General features: G+C 30.9%; 1 long non-coding RNA gene across 1 annotated transcript; it reads right to left on the minus strand.

The window, feature by feature from the left end:
- Positions 1 to 14,526: 14,526 nt before the first annotated feature.
- LOC140433469 (uncharacterized) lies at positions 14,527 to 16,486 on the minus strand. Its single transcript, XR_011949979.1, has 2 exons — positions 16,367 to 16,486; positions 14,527 to 14,778 (listed from the first exon to the last, which is right to left on the minus strand). It is a non-coding gene; the product is annotated as an uncharacterized lncRNA (long non-coding RNA).
- Positions 16,487 to 27,424: the final 10,938 nt, after the last annotated feature.

The raw sequence follows: 27,424 nt of genomic DNA on the forward strand, positions 1-27,424 counted from the left end.
TTGATAAAGCATATGAGTGATAACTGACAAACATTCTAAAAATAAGCTATTTTTCATTTTAATTGTTAATAAATTCAGATATTCAAAACCATTTTGGATACATTTGCATAACTTTTTTCTTTTATAACTTATGTCTAAAAAAAGATGTATAATGAATAAAATAACATGTTAATGGACCTCCCATTTATTAATACTGGCATTTACTTGGTATCAAATAAATATGCTTCTCTATCTTTGTTAGCTATTTACATTGCATGATGTTTCTAATGATCCAATTAGTAAATATTTTCATTATATTGCTAATTATTATTTTGTTAATAATTTTATTAGTTTCGTATTTCAAATTTTATTTTTCTCTATAACAGGGAACTTTTGAGTATGAGAAATTATAATGTGGTGCATACTTTAATATAGAGGGCGACAAATTTCTGTTAGCACTATTTGTATCAAAAAATATTAATGGTGCATTATTTCAAAAAGTAAAGATATACTTGTTAACAACTTCAAAACTTATCTCATTTTCGAAATAATCGTATTTAACAAATCTGCTTGAGCTGATTTAACACAATTACACAAGGCAATGAAGAAAAAATAGACAAAAACATCAATACCGAATTTTGGTATAAAATAATTTTAAACAAAGATAATATTTTCCGATATATTAGAGAAAAAGTAGTAGGTATAAGCTAATCTTTTTTTACATACCTACTGCAGTAGGATAAATAACAAAGTGTTATAGAATTTGGTAGCAAAAAATTTACGTTTTGTATTAAATTAAAGTCAAAATAAAATACGTTTTACTGAGAATTACGAGAGAATTGCTTTCAATAAAATATTCTAGGCGAAACTTAATAATACGTTCAAAAGTCTTGGTCAGACAGGCCTTAAGTTTTACGAGTTAAACAATTACTTTTTAAAAAACAATTTTATTAACAAGGACTAAATACAAGGATAATGACAATACATAATCTTAAGCAAAAGTGATTTATGTTTACATTTACTTCTATTTATATGTTTCTACTAATCTAATGTACATAAAGAATGTTTATGATAGAAAGGACAATGATTACTATAATGACACTATTAACCACATTTTTAAGATACATAACTCCTCACTTCCGAGATCAGAAAATAAGGGTTCCTTTAGTTTCTGCGGTTCTTGCTTGGTGGTGAGCTTCTTCTTCTGTCTTGGTTTGTAGACTTTAATATACCAAAAGGCACAAATTATTATCATCAAAGTCACAATAATGATGATTGTGTTGGTCCATGCATGGCTGATACTTTGAACTGTATGTAGTTGGCTAACTTGTAAGTCGGTGGCAAGAGAGTTTATTCTTTTTATATTTTCTACATCTATTTGTTTTATATGAAATGTTCTTTCTGGTAAGTATATTTGCGGTAATTCAAGAACAAATTCTTCATGACTGGTTTGTTCTATTCGAAAAATCTTGTTATCAATCGATATCTGGCAGTTTTCTAAGGTTACGATGCTTGGGATCTAATTTCTTTGATGCCTTCTTTTTCACATTGTGATTTGATGTTGAATGGAGCTGCTGGTATTACTAGAATATCTCTTGAATTTATTTGGATGGCATTCGTCTCAGTAAATTGAATAGAAGTTGGTGGACATCTATTTTTTTCTGTTCTTATGAGATTTGCTAGGCACTGTTGCTGTTTATGTAATTTACTTTGTAGACAAAAGTACCAATTTTCTACTTCTGGACATTTCTCTGCGGTGGTCCAGTAGTTTTCAGTGTTGAGTAATAGGTATGGATTTTCGGGTAAAACAGTTTGTTTCAGGAGAGGTACGGGATATACATGAAAATATTTATATATTGAGGACACCATTGGTGTGTGAATCTTGAATATAATTGTTTTATTTTGAATAATAACTTGTGTAGAAAATAAAGAATAATAAATAATGATTTTATCTAATTTTGGTACTTGTTCTATGCCATATATTCTTTCAAGTTCACTTAACATTTTTTTTATTTGAAATGGACTTATAATTGAGCTATGTAAGATATTAAGTCTTGCAAATGATAATGATGTTTCTAAATTGTTTATTATGTTATCGACTGAATGTAATTGCATTATCAAATTATTAATTGTATTAGATATTGAAAAAGCTTGTTCTAAATTTGATATTTCTTTAATGAGACCATGTATCTGATTTTCTAAGATTCCCTGATTTTCGTTTAATTTTTCAAAACTGTCTGTATAAGTTTTTGTCATTTGTTTAAGGAAACTTTGTTGTGTTTTTAGATCTTTGTTTAAATTATTTTCATTTAATTCTATCATATTAAAATAATTATTTATATGTTCTTCGTCATCAGAATCCAATGTTCCGAAGAGCCATTTTTGAATTTTTCCTACACCATTTATTAAACCTCTTTTAATTCTAGTATGTTCAAACAAAATATGTATTAATTTTCTTATTAGTATTTTCAGTTAAATGTTTAGCATTATTTATTTTATTATCTAGGAGAATCGAGAAATAATTTAAGGTATTATTGCTATTATTGGTAACTGTGTTTAATGTTTTTAATGAATTTTTTATTAATTCTAATGAATTTTCAGGATAGGTTAAATTTACGTGGAAGAGAAAAGTGTGTTTTGTTGTTATTACTTTTGTTTGACCTATGTATACTGTGAGTATTGGATTTTTTTACTTCCTGTATTTGGAATGTTGCTGCTAATGCTACTAATTTGATTAATAACAGGGAACTTTTCATTTTTTCTTGCCTGAAACAAGACGTTGAGGTTTAACTATTTTTTTTATGGTATGTTTTGCTATTAATTTCAATTTTATTGTCACTTATATTTCCAATATTTTCCGCTTTTTCGTAAGGGTCTACTGTTTTCTTTTAAGATGCTTTTCTTAATTTAGTTTTATACAGATTTATTTCTGGATCTATTTTAAGTTCTGGTTGTCTATTTTTATTTAATTTTTCTAAACTAGCTTTTCGTTTACTTTCTGATTTTTCTAGGATTAATTTATTTAATGAACGTATATTTTCTGTATGGTCTTGGATATATTGAGAAAGTTTGGTATCTTCATCAATCTCAAAAGGATTTCTATAATCTAAACGGCCTTTAATAATTTGAAAGGGTGTGTAATTTGTTGTACTATGTATGGAATTATTATATGATAATACAGCGTAATTCATTAGAAAATTAATAGATTCATTCGGCTTATTATGTTTTAATGACAGTATTGTTTCTGCTATTGTTGAATGAAATCTTTCTACAGGTGAATTGCTGTTAGGTTACAACACTTACTTGATCAAGAAGTCTTCAGAATTCAGCCTAGGTCTTCTTTCCAGATGAGTGGTTGAAACCAGCGACGAAAGGACACTGTACTATAAGCCAATTCGCCTTCAGAAATCCTACCGACTGCGCCACTTAAGTTTTACGAGTTAAAAAATTACTTTTTAAAAAACAATTTTATTAACAAGGACTAAATACAAGAATAGTGACAATACATAATCTTAAGCAAAAGTGATTTATGTTTACATTTACTTCTATTTATGTGTTTCTACTAATCTAATGTACATAAAGAATGTTTATGATAGAAAGTACAATGATTACTATAATGACACTATTAACCACATTTTTTAGATACATAACTCAGGACAATAACGATATAGGTCGATATGATGATCATAATTTTGGATCTTTAGATGGTTTTTTTAATAAACATATAACATTATTTTTTAAATCCCCAGCATAATCTTGTTTTACCCACCAGTTGTTAAACATTTTTAAAATTATTTGGTTAGCTGAAACTGGAAGATTGTGAAAAATTTTATATGTGAACCATCCAAACCGGGAGCCGTGCTTCTCGTTTGTTTTAATGCCCAAATTAACTCTGAATAGGTAAAAGCTTTAAAAATAGTATCTGAAGTAGAATAAAAATGAAAATTTTTTTAATCGTCTACATCGACATTAGAGACCGAAGACGGACCAGCTGGTTCAGAACATCCTCAATTAAATCTTAGTGCAATGGAGGTTTCTTTTGTTAATGCTATTTGTTTCTTATAGCTTTTACACAATTCCAAATGTTTCAAAGGGGTGTAGATCTATTGAGTTGATTAAGAAAGGTTATTTAACTATTTCTTTGTTTTAACTTGAAAATGAGTTTAGCCTTTGCTGCAATATTTTGATAATTCAGATAATTTGTAATATTTTCTTGTCTTCTGAAAAATTTAAGTGCGTGGGAGCGACTTTCAGCTATAACGGAACATTCTTCGTCCCACCAATAGGGCCTTAGGACAGAAAGAAAGAAAGGTTTTTTATGCAGATGCTGCTAAAGATATAACATCAAATAATTTTTTTGTTATTCGACAGTTATCTGAATCATTTAGAGATAAATTTGTACTGATTTCACTTTCAATAAATGCTTGAATGGCTGACCAATCGGCACGGCCGTCAGTTCACTTGGTTGCCGGATTGATTTCGAAAGAGATGGGAACAATGTGGAGCTGAATTTGAATAGGGTAGTGATCAGAACCTAAAGCGTCTTGATAAACGGACCAGTTTACCAAATCTGCCAAGAAAAGGGAGATAAGAGTTAAATCAACTGAAGAGTGATTACCATTGGGATTAACTCTAGTGGGCGATCCATTATATAAAGTAATTAGTTCCAAAAAATCTAAAGCTTCTGTTAAAACCTTTCCCCCGCGATCTTCCGGAATAGGGCCTCACCTGTAATGGTGTACATTCAAATCGCCGCAAAAAATTGTACGAGAGATATCAAACTGTACCCATAAATTTAACCAATCTTTGACAAATTACGGATTATTACACTTTCTTGATAGTTTGTAAGATAAATATACCACCTCCGCCATATCCGTCATTACGGCATCTTTTAATGAAATTATATCCCTTTATACTAAAATTACTATTAGACTTAAGTCAAGTTTCGGAAATTATGATAATATCAACATGGTTTTTATTAAGGTAATTTACCAATTTTTTTTATTATATGTTATTGATCTACTATTCCACTGCAAAATTAGTAATTGGTTTGTAATTGTTTGTTTATTAGCCATTTTGAAAGTTTAATCAGTAAAATAGTTTTTCACTTGAATATGACTCACTATATGTTTTCATAGCATCATTTAAATCACTTAGAAAAAAGCGACTTTCCAAAAAGTACTTGATATTAGATTTAATTAGATTATTTAGTGGTAATTAAAAATTTTTTTGAAATTTATTTATGAAGGAGGTAATTAACATTGTAGTTTTCCCTTTATAGTCCATAAATTCTTCTCTATAAGGGTTAGGTATAATGGGCTTAGGTTTTTAACTAGGTTTATAAAATTTTTTTACAGGGATCATATCAGGTCTAGGAGAGGTTGGGTGTGTTCGTTTAATTTTTTTAATAGTATTGGCTTTAGAAGCTGGTTTTGGTTTTTTAAAAGTAATATTAGACGATGGACTCTCGCCAGAAGAATTCGGTAAAGTTAAAAAATTGTTATCGTTGTTTAAAATAGAGAATCGGTTATTCATAGCCACTTTCGCATTATGATGGATTATTATATATATTTTCGGCTTCTTTAACAGAAATGTTTTCAACTGACATAATTGGTTTTATCTCCTTTTGCTTTGCATATACAGGACAAATACAAGAAATTAAGGGGTGGTCGTTATTATTACAATAAATACACAAATTATTCTCTTTACAATCCTCTTTTGTATGACTTGTATCTGTATACTTTTGACATCTCTCATTTTTTGATTTACATTTTCTAGCTAAGTGGCCATATCTCAGACATTTGAAACACTGTACAACGGGTTGTATGTAAGGTTCAACATGAAAATCTATTTGTATACATTTTGGAATTTCATTTCCTAAAAATTCCATTATTACCATTTGTTTGTTTACCAAAACTACGTTTCCATCGGAGTCTATAATTTTCCTTCTCATACGATAGACACTGGATACCTGTTTGTTTGATTTGATAGCCGGTAATAAATATGTTTTAGAAAAGAGAGTGTCTACCATCCTGACAACTCCTTTTTTGTGAGTATAGAATTTTGGTATAAATGCTACTAAATCGTTTTTTAATATTACATCGTGGTTAACTAAACTATTGGCTATTTCTAAGGTATTAAAAATAACCTATACCCTATTAACTCCTACCGGTTATCTAATACATCTTTTTTAAAAATTTTCATCCTTAAGAAGAAAGTGCCATATCTTCACTTACGCCTTAAAAACTCAACTATGCTCTCAGTACGGTTTACCTAAAGTACATAAGGCAGAGCTACCATTACGACCAATAGTCAGCTCTATCTATAACTTTTATATTTTAATATGTGTGTTAATGATGTTGAGTGTCTATGCTTTTATAAATAATCTCAACGACTATGTCTTGAAAAAGGAATAAAACCATTCCGAAAGCTAGACAAAAAGTCATAAGAGTGTTTCATTAACATCCCGGCCAATTTTCTGACTGCAACCCTAATAAACTGTGTTGTTTGTATATATATATATATATATATATATATATATATATATATATATATATATATATATATATATATATATAAGAAGTGATTATTTCGACCAAAAAATAATTTATAAATACGTTCGAATTAGCGGGTAAAGTGGTCTGTAATGAAAATCTTTCTTTTTTCTGAGATACTCAATATTTCGCCATTTATTTAATAGCTTCCTCAGGAGTAAACTAAAACAATTTGAACATTACAAAAAATGGCGTACAAATACATTTTAAAACACTCACAGAATTTAAAAGATTTTGCAAATAAAAACTGACATTGAAGTATTTGAAATATTGAATGTTAAGATTAAATTGTCTTAAGCACGTTCGTTACAGCTATACGATAAAAAATTAAAGATATTTCAAATGTAAAAATAAAAATAACAATATATTAGAGAAAAAGTAGTAGGTATAAGCTAATCTTTTTTTACATACCTACTGCAGTAGGATAAATAACAAAGTGTTATAGAATTTGGTAGCAAAAAATTTACGTTTTGTATTAAATTAAAGTCAAAATAAAATACGTTTTACTGAGAATTACGAGAGAATTGCTTTCAATAAAATATTCTAGGCGAAACTTAATAATACGTTCAAAAGTCTTGGTCAGACAGGCATTAAGTTTTACGAGTTAAACAATTACTTTTTAAAAAACAATTTTATTAACAAGGACTAAATACAAGGATAATGACAATACATAATCTTAAGCAAAAGTGATTTATGTTTACATTTACTTCTATTTATATGTTTCTACTAATCTAATGTACATAAAGAATGTTTATGATAGAAAGGACAATGATTACTATAATGACACTATTAACCACATTTTTAAGATACATAACTCCTCACTTCCGAGATCAGAAAATAAGGGTTCCTTTAGTTTCTGCGGTTCTTGCTTGGTGGTGAGCTTCTTCTTCTGTCTTGGTTTGTAGACTTTAATATACCAAAAGGCACAAATTATTATCATCAAAGTCACAATAATGATGATTGTGTTGGTCCATGCATGGCTGATACTTTGAACTGTATGTAGTTGGCTAACTTGTAAGTCGGTGGCAAGAGAGTTTATTCTTTTTATATTTTCTACATCTATTTGTTTTATATGAAATGTTCTTTCTGGTAAGTATATTTGCGGTAATTCAAGAACAAATTCTTCATGACTGGTTTGTTCTATTCGAAAAATCTTGTTATCAATCGATATCTGGCAGTTTTCTAAGGTTACGATGCTTGGGATCTAATTTCTTTGATGCCTTCTTTTTCACATTGTGATTTGATGTTGAATGGAGCTGCTGGTATTACTAGAATATCTCTTGAATTTATTTGGATGGCATTCGTCTCAGTAAATTGAATAGAAGTTGGTGGACATCTATTTTTTTCTGTTCTTATGAGATTTGCTAGGCACTGTTGCTGTTTATGTAATTTACTTTGTAGACAAAAGTACCAATTTTCTACTTCTGGACATTTCTCTGCGGTGGTCCAGTAGTTTTCAGTGTTGAGTAATAGGTATGGATTTTCGGGTAAAACAGTTTGTTTCAGGAGAGGTACGGGATATACATGAAAATATTTATATATTGAGGACACCATTGGTGTGTGAATCTTGAATATAATTGTTTTATTTTGAATAATAACTTGTGTAGAAAATAAAGAATAATAAATAATGATTTTATCTAATTTTGGTACTTGTTCTATGCCATATATTCTTTCAAGTTCACTTAACATTTTTTTTATTTGAAATGGACTTATAATTGAGCTATGTAAGATATTAAGTCTTGCAAATGATAATGATGTTTCTAAATTGTTTATTATGTTATCGACTGAATGTAATTGCATTATCAAATTATTAATTGTATTAGATATTGAAAAAGCTTGTTCTAAATTTGATATTTCTTTAATGAGACCATGTATCTGATTTTCTAAGATTCCCTGATTTTCGTTTAATTTTTCAAAACTGTCTGTATAAGTTTTTGTCATTTGTTTAAGGAAACTTTGTTGTGTTTTTAGATCTTTGTTTAAATTATTTTCATTTAATTCTATCATATTAAAATAATTATTTATATGTTCTTCGTCATCAGAATCCAATGACTTGTATCTGTATACTTTTGACATCTCTCATTTTTTGATTTACATTTTCTAGCTAAGTGGCCATATCTCAGACATTTGAAACACTGTACAACGGGTTGTATGTAAGGTTCAACATGAAAATCTATTTGTATACATTTTGGAATTTCATTTCCTAAAAATTCCATTATTACCATTTGTTTGTTTACCAAAACTACGTTTCCATCGGAGTCTATAATTTTCCTTCTCATACGATAGACACTGGATACCTGTTTGTTTGATTTGATAGCCGGTAATAAATATGTTTTAGAAAAGAGAGTGTCTACCATCCTGACAACTCCTTTTTTGTGAGTATAGAATTTTGGTATAAATGCTACTAAATCGTTTTTTAATATTACATCGTGGTTAACTAAACTATTGGCTATTTCTAAGGTATTAAAAATAACCTATACCCTATTAACTCCTACCGGTTATCTAATACATCTTTTTTAAAAATTTTCATCCTTAAGAAGAAAGTGCCATATCTTCACTTACGCCTTAAAAACTCAACTATGCTCTCAGTACGGTTTACCTAAAGTACATAAGGCAGAGCTACCATTACGACCAATAGTCAGCTCTATCTATAACTTTTATATTTTAATATGTGTGTTAATGATGTTGAGTGTCTATGCTTTTATAAATAATCTCAACGACTATGTCTTGAAAAAGGAATAAAACCATTCCGAAAGCTAGACAAAAAGTCATAAGAGTGTTTCATTAACATCCCGGCCAATTTTCTGACTGCAACCCTAATAAACTGTGTTGTTTGTATATATATATATATATATATATATATATATATATATATATATATATATATATATATATATATATATATATATATATATATAAGAAGTGATTATTTCGACCAAAAAATAATTTATAAATACGTTCGAATTAGCGGGTAAAGTGGTCTGTAATGAAAATCTTTCTTTTTTCTGAGATACTCAATATTTCGCCATTTATTTAATAGCTTCCTCAGGAGTAAACTAAAACAATTTGAACATTACAAAAAATGGCGTACAAATACATTTTAAAACACTCACAGAATTTAAAAGATTTTGCAAATAAAAACTGACATTGAAGTATTTGAAATATTGAATGTTAAGATTAAATTGTCTTAAGCACGTTCGTTACAGCTATACGATAAAAAATTAAAGATATTTCAAATGTAAAAATAAAAATAACAATAAAAGAAACGTAGGAAGAATGATATTTCTTTGATGAATTATCAAGGATACTGGACGATTAAGTAACATAATATATTGTAACATATTGAACAAAATTTATAAATATTCAAAATAGCCAACAACCATCTTAATAACAACTAACCTTAATAATTCATCAAGGAAATGTCATTCTTCTAACGTTTCTTTTAAATCTTTTTAAATCTTTTAAATTCTGTGAGTGTTTTAAAATGTATTTGTACGCCATTTTTTGTAATGTTCAAATTGTTTTAGTTTACTCCTGAGGAAGCTATTAAATAAATGGCGAAATATTGAGTAACTCATAAAAAAGAAAGACTTTTATTACAAATCACTTTACCCGATAATTCGAACGTATTTATATATATATATATATATATATACATATATATATATATATATATATATATATATATATATATATATATATATATATACAATCACGAAAGCATGATTGCTTTTTCTAATTAGCAAAACAATTGATTTCTTTATCAATTTTGTCCACTAGTCTATTATCGAAGAACATATTGAAAAACTCAACCTTATTCCAAACATCGTGTATATCGAAATGATGATACTTTGATTTCCCAATAAAAGGAAATCTCAGTGGAGCTGGGCCTAGCCGGTCAACATCCACTCTAATCCATTGCCGGACTGCTTGAAGTAAACCGGTTGCACTGTCATTATCTTTATTCAAATCCCAGTGACTTAACCACATTTTACTTTCACCTTCACTTTCTGATGTCCTGGATACATCTAGCTCAAAACTGTCATCTGAATCTTTACTAAGCTGGCTAGAATTCATAGTGAATAAAATAACGATTCAATTTTATAAAATGTTTGTACGTATACATAACCTTACACAGCACGTGTTGTTTACACACTGAGGTCGCTTCCCCCTTCCACCCGTCTATTGATGTATTATACATCAATAACTTTGTAACAACTTCTTTTTTGTGTACCGTGTTGGTTTTTAAGAGTTGGCTATTATCGTACGCAAGCTGATGAAATCTTTCTCGGTCGGCAGCTATACGAAACAAATCCTAGACCGTTTGACCTGTCCATTATCTAATATTACGCAGCCAGGACTTGTAACAACTACTTCGTCGAAATTCGTTTAATTCCGAAAGCATAACTGGAAAAAACGAAATAAATCGCTTAAATTCCCACTAAATAGCTCAAAACGGTATATCTCGGGTTGGCTATTTTAGATACAAGAGTAAGACGAATTATCTCGGGATAGTTTCTTAAGGGGTTAAGGTGATACACCATTTTGTCAAATTCACTTAGTTTTCAAAGAAATGTATCGTTATTGCGTGAATAACTTTCAAATATGACCTGTAAAATATTAATTAATAATCTATATTATTATATGCAACAATCATTTAATAGTAATCATTTGTATTAGAAGTCACTGAGAAAAATTATTTTGTGGATCCAATGACTATCTGCGAATAAAATTATAAACAATTTAGTTTCCATGGTAGGCAAGGAAATGAAGCGCTAAAATTACTAAACCTACGGATTTTCAGCAAAAAGATTAATTAACAGTTTTTGCATTTGATTCGAGAAGGTGCCAGGAATCAAAATTCATAGTGGCAAAATAAAAATTTCGTGTTTGAATAAGGCAAATGCATTTCCAAATTATATCTTCTTCTTCTTATTACGCCATCTCCTTTTAAAATATTGGCGATCCAAATCACAATTGTAGTTTTGGAAACTCCTGCACGAAAGATTTTTGTGGATGAGCGGTCAAACCATCTCCTCAGGTCTTTCAGCCACGAGTTCTGGAGTCTTCCAACTGATCTTTTGCCCTGCACTTTACTTTCCAATATGATTTGGAGTAATTTATATCTTTCACCTCTCAACACATGGCTTAAGTATTGTATTTTCCACTCTTTGATTATACTAAGTAATTGTTTTTGTTTACTCATAAGCCGAAGTACCTCACCGTTGGTAACTTTTTGTACCTATGAAATTCTCAACATTCGCCTCTATATATACATTTTAAAGGTATTTATTATTTTTTATCTTTTAGAGTCCATTGTCCAACTTTCACAGTAATACAGCAAAACAGATCAGACATCTTCGAGCTACCTGGTGTCCAGGATGGACCTCGTCTCCTGGGGTATTTTAAACTCGTTCTCAAACAGTCGGCAGTCATTATAGTCAGTCATGATCAAGCTACCTGGTGCCCAGGGTAGACCTCGTATCTTGGAGTTTTATGTTATTTTCCTTCAAAATTAGTCAAAAGTCATTACTCGGGTCATTTTCGAGATCGCTAAATACAAATATTTCGTTAATAAATGACCTGTGAATACCTCAAGTAACTTTATAGAAAACTTCAAAAAAATTATTTAACACATGATTTTTTAAATTTGGCCCTTCTGAGTAGTTGGTAGCACTGATGAAGTAACAAGTGATACATATTAGAGTCTCCACTGTAGCAGTTCCTGCCTTTTACTTTCACATAAATGCTGATTTAACAATTTTCTTATACTAGTACACATCTATCCTCCAAGTTAGATAGTTATATTACGTTTTCTTCTCCTCGCTCTATTTCAAATTATTATGAAAATTACTGTTTTTTAAAAAACAGTATATATCAGTCAGTAGGTTTTTATATGAAAAAGAATCGCTTCGTTAGTAATTTGTCACGTACAAATTGTTCAGAGTGAAAATTAAGGAATATGGAGAACTATGAAGAATTATCTTGTAACGTAATTTGTCTGAATGTGAAGTGGGTGATTGAAAGAGAAACAGAAAATCCAGGTGCAAGTCGGTTCACTTTACAAACAGGCGCTCAGGTATTTTGAAGAACACAACAGTAAGCTTTGGGACGTGGATCTATATATTGGGGATGTTATTTTTCCAATGAAAATAATTTGGTACTTAAAGGATGGGAAAAAATTAAAGGGGAGCTTCTAGTTTTTTATGGAGGGACGAGAAAACTCGGCATTTTATCTATAAAAAGATAAAAACAGAAAAAAAATATAGGCTAAACCTCTCTAATAAAACATAATGCATTAAGAGTCCATAAAAGAAAGCAAACCTAATTACCTTGTATTTTTGCTCTACATATCTGTCTAATTTACTTTCTTATTAGTTATTTATTTAATAATTTTTATTACTTAAAAGTTCTGCCAGGTAAAAGTAATACGGAATGTCAACACATTAGAAAACTAAACAACATAAATAAAACAAATCAAATAGCGGAAAAAAAATACAAATTTAGATAAATCAGGTAATACACAAATACTCCTGAAATGAGATAACTGGTTTATTATACCCAGTATACTTACACTCTATTATACCTATTATTTATATTATACTTATAGGATTACTATTATAACTGAGTTAAGCTGTAAGATGAATTCACATAAGTAAATTTAGCTCAGCCATAACATACTATCATGATAATATCAAGATCATTACGAAATCCAAAGAAAACATTTTTAAGGGACATACCCTAAACAGAAAAATCCTACTGCACTGCAATAAATACGAAGGAAATATAAGTTACAAGTGAATTCAGGTTTACTTTTCGATCCACCAGAGAGAAAACATCTGCGATGTATCTCCAACATTGGACAAGTTTTAAAATTAATCTCAACTTACATAATATTGCTGTATAGATAAGTGACTAAATTTCAACTAAAATAAAACTTACCACTGTATTTTATCATTGTTTAAGTGTTGTACTGATATATTCGTAGTACTGCATTACATTATCGATTTTTTCGTCTTTCTTATAAGCTACATGCCCAATTGCGACAAAACACAGTTTTAGTGCTTCGTTTCATCGTCTATAGTGATTTAGTGTTGAAACGATATAAAAATTTCTTATATTTTCAGAGAAATGTCGTTCTTTATTTCATATTTGTTCTATAAAACTACGGAGTTTATTACTAATATATTTACCAAGTTCTGGAACGGTGACAAATTTGCATTATTATTATTTAAAATGAAGAATACCAACCACATTTAAGAAACAATTTTCAAAAATAATGGTATGAATACGACAAAAAAACTTTTTGCTTGCTTCTGCACATTTTTCATTCTTACAAGATCATTTTTCTTTTTATCGTAACCGTTTTTTTAATTTTTTTTTCTTCTTCTGTGGATTAAATTGTATTTAATCGTTAAGTTTTAATCGATCCTTCACTAGGTTAGTGACATCAAGATTGGAGAGAAAATTAGATTTCTACCAAACGAGAGAGCAGGCAGGATTCCGATTAAATTATGGTACCAATAATCACCTCCATACAGTAAAGACACTTATTGAAAAATCTATAGAATACAACAAACAAATCAGCTGGGATAACCAAACATGCGAAATCCGAAGACGAATACTCGGGGATACACACTCCCATACTGGGAGTGGTGTTGCGGGACCGAATAAGAAACGAAAATCTGCGAAGAAGGACGAGTATTGCTGATGTTGTGGAACGCATAGCGGAACTTAAATGGAATTGGGCAGGCCATGTAGCGAGAATGTATGACTCTCGATGGACGAGTGTTACACATTGAAGGCCAAGAGCATACAAACATAGTAGAGGAAGACCACCTACACGTTGGGCTGACGACATCAGGCGTATCACGAAAAATTGGCAACAAAGAGCACAAAATCGCAAAGAATGGAGGAGTTTAAGGGAGTCCTATATCCAGCAGTGGACGTGATAAATGAAGACTGGATGATGATGATGATGAATTGATAAGTATTATATTACTAAATAATTTTATTTGAAAACATATAAGATTATGAAAGTTTCTTTGGAAGTTAAGTTATTTAAAAGGTTTTTCGTTGTAAGAATCTTGTTGTATTTCAAGATAAAAATGAATTAATATAAACTAATAATCATATTAAAATAATACTACATATTAATGTTTTTTGTGTTTTTTGGGTTTTTCCGTGACTGGTTTAGATTGAACATTTCCAGCTTCTGCTTGGAAGATTCCAGATGCGATGAGGCCTAAAAATAAAAATTTTGATAATTCTAAAGTCAATAACGTATTTACCTAATTTTTTTAATATAGTATACTTACAAATAGTACATATAAAATAAAAATATAAAATAAAAAAAATAAAAAAAAAATTAACATTTAAAGCTAGATACACACACACACACACACACACATACACACACACACACACACACACACACACGTAAACACACGCACACCCACACACTTAGAAATTTTTCTTTTAGCAGTCAAAACATTAAAGTCAACATATTTCATATAAAAACAAAATCTTTTTAAAAACAAAATCTTTCTAAAAACAGATATGTGTGCTAAAATTAACTAATTGATGGCAAGACAGCAGCAGAACAACGTTTGACTATTTTGCTATATTCAAATATGTAAGGTTGATGTTGAGGTGAGTCTGCACAGGTTAATTTGGACGACATATAGGACGGAGAATCCAAGTTACCATTGATATTAAGGCATTATTCTTCACGAGATGCATATAATGCTGACGAATCAGGGCTTTATTATCGCGGCATACTTGATAAGACTTTTTTTTGACAAAACAATGTTTGACTCTTTTGCTATGTGCAAATATGGAATGTTCGAAAGAAGATCCATTAGTAATTGGAGAAAGTAAAAAATTAATTGCTGTTTTAAGCGTAGTCATAGTGACAAATTACCGTTATTGGGTTTCTAACAAAAATTCTTGAATGGCAAAAGAAATTATGACAAGATGACTGTATAAATTTGGCAATAAAATAAAAAAAATAAAATAAAAAGTGCTTCTTTTCTAAATAATGCCATGTCACATACTAAAGCTTCATTTAAAAATAGTCGTCCTGCCATAAAATAACGCTTTACATTTCTTAGAACAAGAAATAGTTCAGAGTATCAAATTAATTGACCGATTTTTTTTTTTTGAATAAAATATTTTTATAGTTGCGAAAAAAACATAAAATCCAATGCACTTGTCTGGACTCTAGCTGCTTGGAAAAAAGTATTTCCTGCTGCAGTTCACAAATGTTTTTCTGAAGTCGGTTTCTCCAAAAAGATCCACTTTTTGATGAAGAGCACAATATATCCCTTGCCATCTCTTGGATAAAAAAGAAGATGGATATAGCTAAAATGAAAATGTTACGGAAATTTTGGGTAAGACCAAAATGGACAAGATCCGGAATGACGTGATTAGGACAAGAGCTGGGGTGACTACAGTTACAAAAAAGATTCAGATAAAGACTGCAGTGGTTTGGTTTCGTTAGACATAGAAATAAGAACTATGTAGAACAAAGGATATACCTCTTAGCAGCTGAGGGAAAAAAGGGAACCAGGAGAAGATAAAAGGACCGTTTTGCAGATAACTTAAAAAGACATTTAAAATGAATAACACAAGACAAACAGCGATGAATGGTGAATAAAAGTAAGGAACAAACAGTGACCCTTGAAAATGGAGAAGCTGAGAAAGAAGAATTTTAAAGTAATATTAAAACGAAAACCAGCAAAAACTCTTATATGTAGTTGTAAATAGAATTCAAACAACTAATCTCATTTAGATATCAATTAATACATTTCGTTAATATATTGAATACTTACCAAGCACAAATACAATAAAAAATGTAATCTTCATGTTGATTTTGCAACTGCTACGAAGAAAATGATGATTGACATAAGAAATATCATCATTTATATATTCTAGATACCGCCATTTTTATAAAATTATATTAACATTTTGTATTCATTATACATCTTTATGACGTCCCTCTTATCTGGCATATTATGCTGCTGACATGAGAAGGATAATTTTGTTGTGAGGGTAATGAGATATTTATTGTATCTTTGTATATCATAAAATTGGGAAACATGTTGTTCAGCACAAGTTTTTTTAATATTGTCTATTTTAAAGGTATCTTAACACTTTGTAATTTACAAGGAGATTCAAAGAGCAAACTTAAAAATTTCTCATTTTTCTTAAATATATCATACTACTAAATTATGACATTATTAGAAAGAACTATAATTGCTTTTTAAGTTTTGTTAACTATTTGCTACACCTTAGTTTAACTGTTATTGAGATAGTTAGCTTTAAATGTGTGTATTAAAATTTTGATAACTATTGCTGAGCGTGCCATGGAAGTTTTAGTTGGCAGTTCTATATTCTCAAAAATGTGAGTCTGTCTATCTATGTTTAATTTATGCGAATTGTATCTATGTAGAATTTTTATAGCACGTTATACAATACAGTTAAACCTGTGTTAACGGCCACCTGTCAAAAGTGGCCACCTTTACTAATGACCAGGTTCAAAATTCCCCAAAAATATTATAATATAGATATAAATTCCTTTATTTATGACCTGGTATTTAAAGCCGCCTTTATAATATATACGCGGCCAAATAATCTTAAATTTTTAGAGCCCACTTCATGGAAAATTACCTGTTTATACACCTATTAATAATTAAAGTTAATGAGATCCACGAAAGATGTACAGCACTTGCTAAATCAAACACATCGGTTTCGATGATATGGAAGCCTTCACATATTGGTATTAAAGGAAATGAGAATTTTGACCACGCAGCAAATGAAGCACGTCGGTCTGACCTTACAGATGAAAAAGTCCAAATGTTTCAAGATATAATAATTGAAATTAAAAAGTTATCTACCTCAATGTGGCAAAATCAATGGAACAGGGGCACTACCCAACTAAAGTCCATCCAACCAAACATTTTAGGACCTAGAATTGTTACTACGGAAAGAAAATCGAAGACCATCATTAGAAGGCTTAGAATTGGGCACACCCGGCTAACCCACGGATATCTGATGGTTCCCGAAGAACCTCCAAACTGCCAATATTGCATCCCCCGTCTAAGTGTACACCGTATACTTGTGGAGTGTAACCAGTACGCAGCAGCACGGATCAAACATGGTATCCACGGAAGTTTATGTGATATCTTTAAATCTAAAAACAATATGTCTAACGTGATAGAGTTCCATAAAAACTGTAAATTGTATCACCTGTTGTAATTGTATCATCTATCTATATTTCAATTTTGAAATCATCCGCTAGTTTTTTTTTAGATATCATCTGTATTGAAATTTATTGAATCAATGTAACTTAATTTATTGTTTTCTGTAATACAGTTCCTCGTGTCAATGGCCACAGCAGCCGAGACATGTAATTTTAAATAAAAAAAAATGGGCCAAAATACTTTTGTCTTTTTGTTAATGGAAATACCAGTATTACGTATTTAAATGGGAATTGACCTAAGATAGTACGAAATAATCTGCATAGTTGTGGTCAGTTTTTCTAATACATATCTATTTAGGTAGTTTAAAGTTTTCTGTGTTCGAAAGGTTATAAGTTGCTATAATAATATGTCGCAAAGAGGAAACGTTTGTGGCTGTTTGACTAAGCAAAGAGAAAACGAAAAGTATGGTTTAAGTCCGCGAAAGTTTGCCAAAAAATATGGGGTTGGAAAAACTTAAATTTACGATATTATATAAAACAAGAGCGAATTATAAAAGAATGTTGAGATAAGTGTTAATTTGGAGTAAAAACATAAGTTTCCAAAGTCAGAAGGATTGGCAGGGGAATAAGTAGTCTACAATTGGTTTTGCAAAACCAGAAATAAAGCAATTATTCTAATATATGGTTAGCTACTTAAAGAAAAAGGACACAAGGCAGCAAGTAGTTTGAAGATGGTAAATTTTGCACCATTAAATGGATGGTTGAAAAGTTTCTGCAGGCGGTTAAACTAATTTGTTGTGGTGAGTCTGCAGAGGTTAGTTTGGACGACCTAGAAGACTGAAAAACTAAGTTACCATTGATATTAAGGAATTATTCTTCACTAGATGTGCTAAATAAACCGGGATTTATTACAGAGCCATGCCTAATAAGACATTTGCATTAAAAAATGAAAATTGTACAGAGAAGAAGGCAGTAAAACAACGTTTGACTATTTTACTATTTGCAAATATAAAAGGTTCGATAGAAGATCCATTAGCAATTGGAAAAATTAAAAATCCCATCTGTTTTAAAACAGCAACAACAAAATGCTTCTCTGTGAAAACTGTGATAACGCGGCTGCATAAATTTGTCAATAGAATAAAAAAACCAAACAGAAAAGCGTTTCTTGTCCTAAAGAATGTCACGACACTTTTAAAAGTTACATTAAAAACTATTAAAACAGTATTTCTGCCACCCAACATCACTTCACATTGCCAACCTTATATTAAGAAATAATTCGGAACTTGAGCGGAATTGATTAGCTCAAATTCAGCGTTTATTGAGAGTGAATGTGATTTCGAGAATTGCGAAAAACATAAATTTATCCAATACACTTGTCTTGATTTCAGCTACTTGGAAGAAAGTATCTCCTGTTGCAGTTAGAAATGTTTTATCTAAAGCCGGCTTTCCTGATGTTATCCACATTTGACAAAAAGGACGATATTCCCCCTTATCTACTCCTACAATCCGTAACGAAATTTTAGATTTGGATGGATTTGCTTTCATTGACAGTGATATATCTACAGAGAGCTCTACTAGAGAGACGTTTTTATACCATCTCCATCTACTTCTGTTTGCGATAAGTTCGATAGAGGTGTTATTGATAGCAGAATTAAGCAGTTGCTTGGTGAAGCTGATAAAGCTGTTCCTTCTGCATTCGTTGATGTAGATTCCATAACTGAAAAAACATCTGAGAATGTCCCACAAGAAAATCAAAGTGTCTTGGTTGAATGGAGTTCAGTGTTTACGCTTACTAATTTTACTGAAAAATGGACCTCTGTTGCTCAAACAAATTTATATGCTGTACAAAAATACAGCAAAAATTACAAAAATACTAGCCAAAAAGAAATAAGGGCATTGCTGGGGTGTTTTATTTAAATAGGACTGCACCCTTTACCAGATAAATATTTAAATTGATCACGTGATCCTTTTTATAATAATCTTGTTTGCTCCAAAGCTTTTAAAATAACTAGGTTGAAAAAACAAATAATAGAAAATATCCATCTAAACGGCAATCCAGCAACTGCAAAGAGAGGTTCACCTAACTTTGTCATAGCGTATAAAATAAGACCATTTATAGATAGACTAAACGAAATTTTCAAAAAACAAGCCATCCTGAAAGTCAATTTTCTATTGGTGAATGTATGTATGTATAAAATTTAAAGGACGTAGTTCTATTAAACAGTATATGCCCAAGAAGCCAATTAAGCGTGGTTATAAAATTTGAGGAAAGTGTGATACTATTACTGGGTATCTGTACCAATTTATTATCTATACTGGAAAAACTAAAGGCATTGAAAATGATAGCTTGGGATACAAGGTTGTAACTAGAATATGCCAAGATATAATACTACACAAATCTTTGGTTGTCTTTGATAACGTCTTTACTGTTGCAAACAACAGATTTATATGCAAAACGACTGTATTCTATAGGTATAGTCAGACCTAATTGCAAAGGTTTACCTGATTTTATGGGGAAAAAGCAAACCAAAAATGAAATACTTTGAAAGAATAAATTTTATTGTTTGAACAGTGGCCCTATAGCACCAAAAAAGTGGTTGGATACCAAAGAAATTACAGTTATTACAACTGCCAATCAACCACATAAAGTAACTATGATAAAACGTATACAAAGAAATGACACAAAGAAAGATATCATCAACATTATCAGCCCATAGCTGTCCACTGCTGAACATAGGCCTCCTCTAAAAACGTCCATTCAGATCTATCTTGCGCTGCTGCAATCCAGTTGGTACAAATCCTCTTTATGTCGTCAGTCCATCTTGTGGATGGTCTTATTGGGTTTCGTATTAATAAATTTGCTTATAAATATATAAGCATATATTTTTCCTACGGTGTTTATTTTATTTAACATCAACTGCATATCATGTTCGTTGTCTGTTATTATCGCGGTGTCGTCGGTGTAACGAATGATATTTATCGGGAACCCGTTTACCTTTATTCCGCACTCAGAGCCTTCCAGTACGTCTGTAAAAATGTTCTCCACACAGAGATTAGGAAGCATGGGAGACAAAATACAACCCTATCGCACCCCTCTTAAAATTTCAAATTCTTCTGTGTTGATTGAGTTGTTCAGTCTCACTCGTGCTTTTTGATTCCAATAAATATTCTGGATAACCCTTATGTCTTTCTCGTCAATGTTAGCGTTGTGTAGCATTTTTATCATTACGTCATATTTTACGGTGTCAAACGCTTTGTTATAATCGAGGAATGTTATGACTATATCTTTTCGTTGATCCATGCAGTTTTGTACAAACATATTCAAGCAGAAATCTGCTTTACGTATACCCAGTCTGTGCCTGAAACCAAATTGTGTCTCACCGCTTAGATCTTCTAGCTTTTTGAACATTCTTGTGTGCAGGATGCGAAGAAACACCTTAAGCAAATGGCTCATTAAACTTATCAGTCTGTGGTCTTTGCATTTTGTCGCTCTTTGTGATTAAGGAATCACTATAAAGGTTGAATAAAGCCAATCCGTTGGAATGTGGCCGGTGTTATATATGGTATTGAAAATTATTGTCACCAGCATTTCGATGTTATCATATTTCAACAGTTTTATGGCTTCCGTAGTAATTCCATCCGGTCCAGTGGCCTTGCCTAGTTTGGCTACTTTTATAACGTACTCCACCTCGGCGCGAATAATGGGAGGGCCGGATAAATTTTCCGTGGGTAAGTTAGTAGTTTTTCAGATTCGGTCTATTAACCACAAAGAGAGACGAAGCATAGTTTGCCCAGATTGTAGCTAGTTCTTCCTAAGTATAAACGTAGTCTCCTTGATCATTCTTGTGGCGAGTCTCATGGTGTTTCTTGTATTTACTCGAAATTTCTTTGAACTTTTTTATGTAGTCCAAACTGTCTCTCTTTTCTTGTAGTGATTCCAATTTTTCACAACGTTCTTTCATCCAGCTTTCCTTTGCGTTTTTAATTCTTCCCCTTATCGTACGTTGAATTTCCTATTATTCCTGTTGATGATGATATATTTTGTACTATCTGCGTTGCTCCATTAGATCAAGTATCTCTTCCGTCATCCACTCGTTTTTGTGATTTCTTTTTATTTTACTTGCGACTACTTCGTCAGTCTCGACTATAACTATTTTTTTTTCTCACAGGTTTCCTCTATGCAATTTTTTTGTATGTTTCTCAAGTTCTCGTTAATGTGCTTACTGTATGTAAATCTAAGCTCTTCATCTCTCATTAATTCTCTAGTGTTTATGTATTTTTTATTAGATTACTTTTTAACCTTTGCAAATCGAAGCCTTACATTCGCGATTAGGGGGTTGTGGTCAAACGAAATGTCCGCACCAGGATAAGCGGCCACTCTTTTTATATAATTGGGCGATCACCTAGTGCTTGCCATGTATAAAGTCTTCTTGGTTGGAGCCGATACCACGTATTGGATATGACGAAATCGTGGTCATTACAAAATTCAATTAGTAACTCTCGTCGCACCTTTTTTGTTACCCAGACCGAAATCACCGACCGCATTACCACATCTACCCCTATCGACTTTGGCATTAAAATCGCCCATTATTATGTTGATATCGTTTTTATTTGTGAACTTTAATGCTTCCTTTACGTCTTTATAGAAATCTAAAACTTCAGTTTCCGGTTTATCAGATGTGAGTGCGTAAACTTAAATTAGATTTATATTAAAAGGTTGACCGGCTAACTTCACTATGATTACTCTGTTTGACGCTGGCCATTTTACTGAAACAGAGAAGGAAGTTACTTAATGGGTTAAACCATACCTCAACTATAGTGCCCAGGGACTGGTACTGTTTCGTCAGAACTATTAGAGGAAAAAACCATTCGTTGTGGAAGAAATGGACTAGTAAACGTTATAAATTTTTAAACTTTCTGAAAACTAATAAAAAAACCTTTGATGTTAAAGGCAAAAAAATTAATAGGCTAAAAATTAAATGGCTGAGATATGATTAGCCTCTGGCATCCTCTTTAAAAGTACTTCGGGTGTTAACTAACCTTTAAGAGTGATATATTTATTTGAGTAGATTGAAACAAGGAAGATATTCGGTTGCAATACTAGAGCTGATAATTATATGGACCATTGCCAATTAGCCCCCTCAAGAAATACAATCTATTCTATCGATTCTACAATTCCCTTGACAGAAGTCAGTCTGCGCTAGAAAATCGAAAGAGTAATGACGATGACATTTCTTAATGAGAAAAAAAAAATAAAAAGTTGTAAATAGTATTTGTTAATTTAAAATAAACTTGATTTTTTTAGGTTTTATGGTAAATTAAACAAATTGTTTGTTTTTATACATTGATTGATACTTCCATTTACTTTTAGTTTCGCTTTAAATTAAAAAATACTTTTAATTTGAAATTAAAGTTTTGTTACCTTTTATCATTTTTACAATGTCTATTAGTTTAGAAATAATATTTTACAAAAGAATAAAACAATTTCTATAATTTTCCGAAAATCGAGATTTTCGAGAATCTCAAGCTCAACATCTTGTCTCGTCTTGAAACTTAACACAAAAGACCTCTCTCTATGTCGTCTCGAATTCTCTAATTTCACTTTTAATGGCTTTATGCTCAAAGTTCTCCCACTATTCTCATATATGCCCAATAATCCTTTACGCTTTAAGCTTTGTCATGGCTTTATTATAAAAACCATCCTTTGCAATTTTAGATCGTGAAACTTAAAAAGGAAAATTATTATTTTTTGTTTATAAATGCAGCTGTTTAAAATTTTCAAATAAAAGAAATAACTTTACGAAAATGGTTGCGTTTCGATTTAATTTGAGTTTCTTACCACTCCCTAACACGTGTTTCTGGGTCTACCCGTCATCAGAGAGAGTTTGTAAGAAAACTCAAACCAAACCAAAACGCACCGACTACTCTGGCAATTATAGAAAAAATAATTACCAGAGTATGCTACTAGAGACATCTAGTGATGAAAGATAAAGTTAAATGTGTCGATAGCAATTAAAGTAAATTGTATACTCACGCTTAATCAAGCCATTAAGAGCGATGCTGGGAATATTTATAGTCCACTATGCATCAACAATTTACCGATATAAATTACCATCTTTCTTGTACTCATTGCGTCGAGTTAGAACGATAAATATACGAAAATGGTTGCGTTTATATATTTCTCGTTCTAACTCGACTGGTAACGGTCGTATGCTGAAAGGCGAGGTATGTGTGTGTATGTGTGTGTGTGTGTGTGTGTGTGTGTGTGTGTGTGTGTGTGTGTGTGTGTGTGTGTGTGTGTGTGTGTGTGTGTGTGTGTGTGTGTGTCTCCGTTCAGCTCGCGGAGATAAGAATACGGCCGAGGCAAGAAGGCCCTGCCTGTCGTAAAAGGCGACAAATGGGTAGGAATCGAGAGGTTGGTGGAGAGACGTCGCTTGAGGTGTCGGATTTGTAGAAACGCACTCGAGACGTTTAGGCGTCACGGTCACCGGTCTACATTTCTAGTATCCAAGACGAGACTTTCGCGGACCACTGTACTCTCATTCCAAGAGAACCAGGCATGGTTGAACGAGCTGGGTCCGTACACACCTCTTTTGGCTTTACACCACCAATCGTGGTGTCGGTGTTCCGGCACGTACCCGCCTGGAGATTTAAGAGTGGTAGAGAAGAGATCCTAGGTGGCGACCTGTCTACGTGCGAGGTGGAAATTCCTCTGCTTGCGTCGCCTGTCCGCCCTCTGTCGCCATCTTAAATAGAAAATAATTAAATCTAAATTTGCCAATCCAAATACTTATTTATTAGCTTTAATATACTGAAATTTTGGACCGAAACATAAATAAATAAAATAAAATTATCGATTTATTTTTAGGATTTTTGATAAAGCATATGAGTGATAACTGACAAACATTCTAAAAATAAGCTATTTTTCATTTTAATTGTTAATAAATTCAGATATTCAAAACCATTTTGGATACATTTGCATAACTTTTTTCTTTTATAACTTATGTCTAAAAAAAGATGTATAATGAATAAAATAACATGTTAATGGACCTCCCATTTATTAATACTGGCATTTACTTGGTATCAAATAAATATGCTTCTCTATCTTTGTTAGCTATTTACATTGCATGATGTTTCTAATGATCCAATTAGTAAATATTTTCATTATATTGCTAATTATTATTTTGTTAATAATTTTATTAGTTTCGTATTTCAAATTTTATTTTTCTCTATAACAGGGAACTTTTGAGTATGAGAAATTATAATGTGGTGCATACTTTAATATAGAGGGCGACAAATTTCTGTTAGCACTATTTGTATCAAAAAATATTAATGGTGCATTATTTCAAAAAGTAAAGATATACTTGTTAACAACTTCAAAACTTATCTCATTTTCGAAATAATCGTATTTAACAAATCTGCTTGAGCTGATTTAACACAATTACACAAGGCAATGAAGAAAAAATAGACAAAAACATCAATACCGAATTTTGGTATAAAATAATTTTAAACAAAGATAATATTTTCCGATATATTAGAGAAAAAGTAGTAGGTATAAGCTAATCTTTTTTTACATACCTACTGCAGTAGGATAAATAACAAAGTGTTATAGAATTTGGTAGCAAAAAATTTACGTTTTGTATTAAATTAAAGTCAAAATAAAATACGTTTTACTGAGAATTACGAGAGAATTGCTTTCAATAAAATATTCTAGGCGAAACTTAATAATACGTTCAAAAGTCTTGGTCAGACAGGCCTTAAGTTTTACGAGTTAAACAATTACTTTTTAAAAAACAATTTTATTAACAAGGACTAAATACAAGGATAATGACAATACATAATCTTAAGCAAAAGTGATTTATGTTTACATTTACTTCTATTTATATGTTTCTACTAATCTAATGTACATAAAGAATGTTTATGATAGAAAGGACAATGATTACTATAATGACACTATTAACCACATTTTTAAGATACATAACTCCTCACTTCCGAGATCAGAAAATAAGGGTTCCTTTAGTTTCTGCGGTTCTTGCTTGGTGGTGAGCTTCTTCTTCTGTCTTGGTTTGTAGACTTTAATATACCAAAAGGCACAAATTATTATCATCAAAGTCACAATAATGATGATTGTGTTGGTCCATGCATGGCTGATACTTTGAACTGTATGTAGTTGGCTAACTTGTAAGTCGGTGGCAAGAGAGTTTATTCTTTTTATATTTTCTACATCTATTTGTTTTATATGAAATGTTCTTTCTGGTAAGTATATTTGCGGTAATTCAAGAACAAATTCTTCATGACTGGTTTGTTCTATTCGAAAAATCTTGTTATCAATCGATATCTGGCAGTTTTCTAAGGTTACGATGCTTGGGATCTAATTTCTTTGATGCCTTCTTTTTCACATTGTGATTTGATGTTGAATGGAGCTGCTGGTATTACTAGAATATCTCTTGAATTTATTTGGATGGCATTCGTCTCAGTAAATTGAATAGAAGTTGGTGGACATCTATTTTTTTCTGTTCTTATGAGATTTGCTAGGCACTGTTGCTGTTTATGTAATTTACTTTGTAGACAAAAGTACCAATTTTCTACTTCTGGACATTTCTCTGCGGTGGTCCAGTAGTTTTCAGTGTTGAGTAATAGGTATGGATTTTCGGGTAAAACAGTTTGTTTCAGGAGAGGTACGGGATATACATGAAAATATTTATATATTGAGGACACCATTGGTGTGTGAATCTTGAATATAATTGTTTTATTTTGAATAATAACTTGTGTAGAAAATAAAGAATAATAAATAATGATTTTATCTAATTTTGGTACTTGTTCTATGCCATATATTCTTTCAAGTTCACTTAACATTTTTTTTATTTGAAATGGACTTATAATTGAGCTATGTAAGATATTAAGTCTTGCAAATGATAATGATGTTTCTAAATTGTTTATTATGTTATCGACTGAATGTAATTGCATTATCAAATTATTAATTGTATTAGATATTGAAAAAGCTTGTTCTAAATTTGATATTTCTTTAATGAGACCATGTATCTGATTTTCTAAGATTCCCTGATTTTCGTTTAATTTTTCAAAACTGTCTGTATAAGTTTTTGTCATTTGTTTAAGGAAACTTTGTTGTGTTTTTAGATCTTTGTTTAAATTATTTTCATTTAATTCTATCATATTAAAATAATTATTTATATGTTCTTCGTCATCAGAATCCAATGTTCCGAAGAGCCATTTTTGAATTTTTCCTACACCATTTATTAAACCTCTTTTAATTCTAGTATGTTCAAACAAAATATGTATTAATTTTCTTATTAGTATTTTCAGTTAAATGTTTAGCATTATTTATTTTATTATCTAGGAGAATCGAGAAATAATTTAAGGTATTATTGCTATTATTGGTAACTGTGTTTAATGTTTTTAATGAATTTTTTATTAATTCTAATGAATTTTCAGGATAGGTTAAATTTACGTGGAAGAGAAAAGTGTGTTTTGTTGTTATTACTTTTGTTTGACCTATGTATACTGTGAGTATTGGATTTTTTTACTTCCTGTATTTGGAATGTTGCTGCTAATGCTACTAATTTGATTAATAACAGGGAACTTTTCATTTTTTCTTGCCTGAAACAAGACGTTGAGGTTTAACTATTTTTTTTATGGTATGTTTTGCTATTAATTTCAATTTTATTGT

This window comes from Diabrotica undecimpunctata, chromosome 2, assembly GCF_040954645.1.
Source record: "Diabrotica undecimpunctata isolate CICGRU chromosome 2, icDiaUnde3, whole genome shotgun sequence".
Taxonomy (NCBI): Eukaryota; Metazoa; Arthropoda; class Insecta; order Coleoptera; family Chrysomelidae; genus Diabrotica; species Diabrotica undecimpunctata.